This window comes from Megalops cyprinoides, chromosome 8 (genome assembly GCF_013368585.1).
Source record: "Megalops cyprinoides isolate fMegCyp1 chromosome 8, fMegCyp1.pri, whole genome shotgun sequence".
Lineage (NCBI taxonomy): Eukaryota > Metazoa > Chordata > Actinopteri > Elopiformes > Megalopidae > Megalops > Megalops cyprinoides.
The window spans coordinates 6,258,956-6,265,146 of NC_050590.1; positions in this window are offsets into that span (position 1 = coordinate 6,258,956).

Genomic DNA, 6,191 nt, shown 5'->3' on the forward strand with positions numbered 1-6,191 from the left:
AAGATAACGTTGCAATTATCAAAGAATTGATGAATGAATTATCTAGCTAACTCATTCCATCACAATTAATATTAATTTACAATATTACTGGTCTACTATCTATTTTGCCTAATGAAAGATCAGACTAGGTAATATGTCTTTTTATAGCTCACTAAAGTTATACAGATCTATTTATATATTCAATTGAAAACAAACAAAACGTTATAAAAGAAAAAGATATCGTAACACCCCCACCGTTAGATAGCTAACTACAAGTAGTGTGGATAGCTAGAAAAAGCATTTACCTAACGTTGTATGATGGAGCTAATTAAAAACTTAAGCTTGTAGTTAGGCAATAAACATGTTTACAAAATGTAGTTTGGAGTACTCTTAATACTCAACAAAGCTCCCCACTATAGCTCCATATTTAGATGTATTAAACAAGTTCTTCCCTTTGAATTAAAATATGGACTTACCACCATTTTTTAGTTTCGTTGGAGATGGAATTTTTCATAAATTTTAAACACGGAGAAAAACATAGTATTGCGATGTTCCATTGCAACTGTCGAACTTGAGATTCTATTCATCTGGAAAACAGCTATAAAACGAGGTAACGTTCCTAGACCAATTTCAGTTAACCAACGTTTCAGCTAACCACAAACAGTATAGTGAAGACATAAATGTAGAATTAGTAGCAATATAACAAGCCTAGTCTGTGAATTAGCTTTTCGTTATCTGTGTCAAGAGTATGCTTTAAAGCGTAAAACATGTCTGGTTTTGTTTTTGGCCGTGACTCATGGTTGTGAGTGAACCTGAACTTTATTTCGTACATCAGGGAATTGTCCGTGCCGTTGCCAGTTCTTACAGTTGCAGATATCGTGATTTGTATTTCAACAGAGCAACAAGAACAAAGCATTGCGCTATGTCATTAAGCTATGTTCTTATTACAGTTAGATTGTTTGTGTTTTAAGCAATCACGATCTGTCTCTGAATTATCTTAAGACAAAAAGCCATCCGTGGGAGTGTCTGATAGGAACAGGCTACAAATCCTTATGGTTCCTAATCGCTGCCTTTGAGTTTCTCACATTCGTGTAGGCCTGTATATCGTTAAGAGGGGCAGCAAATTGACCACTGCGCTTATTAATTGTCAGGTGTTAATGATTTTGCGTTTGGAATGCTGTTTACCCTACATTAGAATAACTTGAAGAGAGGAAATGTGATATTCAGCAACTACTTCTTTGAAGGGGAAAAAATGTAAAATGTTATTTGCAAGTTGATAGTTCATAATATAATCAGCACAAATGCAAAATTTAATCATATTGAGTCTTATCAGTATGTAAGTTTGTGTCAGCAGAACCAACATAATTATTCAAATATCTGTTACTTAACTGAACTTTACAGTTCACTTTATGAAAATATCTAGATTTTATACTTCCTAATTATTATTTAAAGGGATTTTATAATGCTAATTTATGTTCATTTTACTGCAAAACAAAAATCTTTAAAGTGTAACAAAAAATCAACAATCCATCTCACATCTTAGTTTGCTCCTTAAATTGTTCACTTCTTGGAAGGATTTAGAATGATCACAATGTACTCATGGGTATCAAGGTGCAATTGAATCTTAACCTAAATACAGTATTGGCTCTGCCTTTAATTGCCTATGTGTACAGTAAATTATAAGAAGCAATAGTATTTGTTACATTTGTTGCAGTATTTGTTTGCAGATTTATTCATATGCAAAAAAGAAATCTGATTTCCTCCATATGGCATATTATCTGGGAAACTGATTTGCCCAGTCTTAAAGACCGCATGAGTTTTTCCCCAGCTGGGTGGACAGCACACAGATGTAGGCAAACGGTTCATGTGTTCATTCAGCTACCTACATACTTAATGGCAGAGGCAGTTAGGATTGCATAAGGGAAAAGGCAGTGAAAGGACAGTGGATAACAGGGCAATGGAAATGACATTTATTTATTGTAGAAGGACGAAATGTAGGCACAACAGAAGACTGTGAATGGCTGCAAGAGCAATTTCTTTAGAATATTGTGCGCTGGTTCTTCCTTGTGTAAATCAGAAGATTCTGTGCTTTTGTCTACGACAAAGGCCAGACTAGTGAACACCAGACGCCCTTCCACACATGCACGCACATGCATGCAAACACACATACAGTTTACCTCTGTTGCTAAATATTCAAATAAAGGTCCTTATTTGATATATCCCATTTTCCCTTTTATGACATAAATACATAACATACAAATACGTAACTGAGACACTTATGAACATTAACATTCTAGAAACACAAAACAATTCCTTCCATACTATATAACACATGTCTAAAAAGTTTGACATGACCACTGATCAACCTCAAGTAGTTCAAGTCAGAATGCAGTGACTACACTTTTTTGGTTGCAGATAGCACACCTTTCAACAGGTAAATAAGTGGAAATAATCAGTTTTTAATATATGATGCATATAATGTAATGAATATTATATAAGGAACACATAAATGTATTTGTTATACATATAAATGTGTATATCTCTTGCATTTAATATTTTGGCATATTTTTTTCATGATGGGAGTCAAGCTTTCATATGAGGCCAGCAGAGACATGAAAGCAAAACACACAGTAATTGAAACAAATGGCCGGAGCGAAATGAAAGTGAACAGGAGATATTTCCGTGATTCGCGAGGATACTCCAGACATCTGCTCATGGCAAGGGCGCAGTACTCAGAGGGAAACAGGCTGCTCTTCTGCTATTTTTACATCATAAAAATCATTATGCGCCGTCTGTTTATGGCTGCACTATTGATAACGCAGACATGACTTTGGTCAATCACATATTCCAAGGCCAGGGCAGGTCGTGCCCCCTCATGTGTATTTATGGGTCCCTCAGCAGCCACACATGGGGGATGGGTTTGTAGGGGAAGACAAAGCATATATTATGATAGGAATTTCCCATGACATTTATGTCCCATGCTTAATTTGTGCCCTTTCATCTCAAACAACAAACACTTCTGTGGCCTTGGATATAGAAATCTCATTACTTAAATTTCCAAATAAAAAAAAAATGTTAACAGTAACCTGGTGTGGATTGATGTTTTGAACATATAAATACATAAGAATTTATTCGTGGCACTGAAGCTGTGGATACGCAATCGTCTCAACCACATACAATAGGGAACAGCTGAATGCGACTTAATAGTTAGACAATCGTTTTGTTGCAGAAGTCACAGATCCCCTGAAATGTAGACAATTTCCAAAGTAAGCATTAAATGTGATTCTGAAAAATATGTCCTTTTTCTATTCAAATAATAATTTAGATTTTTTCTATTTGTGCAGTCCTGTGTATGATACTAAATGCCAATAATGTAATGTAATGATGATATCTGGCTCAGCCATTAGATTTTACAGAACAGTATGCTGTTTGAGAACAGAGGAAAGCAAGTAGATTTTACAATACAACAGATAATTATGTCAATGGTATAATTTACATTATACTGTATGTTGGACTATGGCTGATTGAAAGGCATTTGGTAGCATTACAATTACATTAAGTATATATTTCCCTTACTTTTTTTATCTGGCTATATTTTTGTGGCTTATTGACAATTACCTATGTCTGGCATGTCACATTTACTAAATATTCTCCAGCTAAATTCATAGCCATAACTGTATGGAGTCCGGAGTGTCCGGAGTCTGAGATTTCTTTCTCTGACTACAATTTTCAGACACTAAAAAATAAAACTGATAAGGTGACAAAATCATTCATCATAACTGCAATATCCTTCCTAAACTACCTCAGATAGCTGATTAAATTAACAGGGTCTAAATTAAAAGCCTCATTTTCTACTAATGATGATTTTGTATCAAGGGAGTGAGAAAGAGAGTGAATCATACAAGAGCAATTAATACCAACTATTTATCATTTTCACCTCTCACTTAACACCTGCCTGTTACCTGCTGCCTTAAATAGGCAAAATATTGTTGATGTTCCATATTCAATATTATCATTGAAAAATGCATTGTTTTATCTGTGTATGGCAATATGGTGTCTGGAATCATTGTTTTCTAAATGCTTGCAAGATAAATATCCTCTTAGGGGACCATGAAACATTCTATTCTGTGGATTATGTCTCAAAATCTTCAATGGTGCAATGTCTAATAGATTATTTATTAGGTTATTTGTAGTAGACCAAAGTGATGGATATTTCCAAATTATTAAAAAAAAAAAAAAACCTTACCAGCTCTTGTCCTCCAGGCAAACCAGCATACCATGTGCTGAGATGATGTATCAGTTATACAACAGTTCAAAGCACACGGGTCTGGCCTCTCTTAGTGTAACAGGTCATTACTGCAGGTGGACTGAATACTGCTGGGCTTGGGAGCTCACGTCCATTCTTCAGTGTGTAAGGTTGAATTTCCTGCTGTCATTTGGTTTCAGGGCAGGCCTGGTGGTTTTGATTTCATGTAACAAGACCAATTAGGCTGGGTCCATTAGGTGGGAAAAAAAAAAGGTGATTGACAAAAGGGGGAACGGGATGGGGTGGGAGGATAACCTCTGAACCTCTATCTCCTTTGCCTCAATGCAAGGTGAAGTGAGGACAAATTGGACTCTTTGTATCAGGACAAAAAAAAAAAATGCTAATGAAACGCCTAATGCATTGTCTGGGATGAGCAAGCCTGCGACTAACAGCAAAAAAAGAAGCGGGTCCGGCAGTTTGCAGTCGTTGAGGAAAACAACAAATGGCTGAACTGCAGGGAAGGGGAGAGCTGGTCCTGGCCGACAAGCCGACACGTCGTGCTATTTGTCATACAGCAACCAGAGATAACCCCTCGTGTTTACCTGCTTCAAGTGGGGTGGCTTTAAGGGATTTTTTTTCCCTGAGCCCGTTGCCCGGGCAACGAGGATATGGTAATGTTGCCTTTGACATGACAGGAGGAATCATCTCAGTAACGCTCAGAGACAGCAGGCACAGGGAGGCCAGGGAAAACTGAATTAATGGGATCATTTTCACACAGAGAGCGCAGCAGTCAGGCACAGCACTCTGTCTTCACAGTGCCCCCACCAGCTCATGCTGGCTAGCACATTCATCCGCGCGGCAACAGCTGCCATTTTGAGGAAAAGGGAGCCGGGCTGGGCTCCCTTTTTTCACCTCTAAATAACAGACAGCACAGCGAGGAAAAGGAGATCACCGCCGATTTGCTCTTTAAGTCAGAGGCGTCAAACTGCTCCGTCTGTCAAACGCGCCAGGCGTAACCTAAATTAACAAGCTATGTCAGAAACATGCATTTTCCTTACTTACCTTCATAAATCAGGCATCACGGGTGACAGAGCTTTGAGGTTGATTCATATCAGTAATGTCTCTGGTGCGTGAATGTGACATTGTGCCTCATGGGTGAAACAGAATCAAATAAATCACTCGTTAAAGGAGCAGCGGATATCACTGGTGGCTTTTCTGTAATTGGTGTTTTTTATTGCTACCTGTCTTTTATCAAAAGAGTAGAGCAAAGCTCCCATTTGTTTTTGCCTATGCCGTGCAAATTGACCGTTAATGCTGACAATCGACTTAAATGAGCAATTACACCATGAGTTGAGGGAAAAGCAAATCGCTGGTTTCACCCTTGCCTCTCTACCAGTCTGCAAAGCATTGTAGCAAACATGTTCCGCAGAGGAGAAACCGATACCTGAGCAGGCTGCCCACAGCAGATGCTCTTTTCAGAACGATGGCACCGCTGTCTGATTTGATTGAAAAAAACGCTGTCAGTGGGATGGCAGAAGGCGCACGTGATTTGAAGCGAGAAGTGATACACGTGTGCAGGTGCAAGTGAAGTAACTGGTGTTGCACATGTCTAAGTGCGCGCACGAGAGAGCTTTCATGTTGCAAATGAGAAGGGGAGAGGACAGACAGAGAGACGGAGAGAGAGAGAGAGAGAGAGAGAGAAGGACTTGCATGACTGAATCGTGCTCCTCCTTGCATGTTCCTCCACTTCCATGTCGAAACCACCTTCCTCCTAGGACTGTAAATTGCTTTCACCTGTGAAAATACAGTATCTGAACATCTACAGTAAACAAGCCCTTCGGAAGACTTGACAGCACCATAACAAATTACTGGTAGTTTACATTTGGGCTCCGCCGTGATGAGTTAAGTGTGTTGGTGACTTGGGATAGCAAGTCACCCTGGCCCACATACATCATACTTCAAGTAA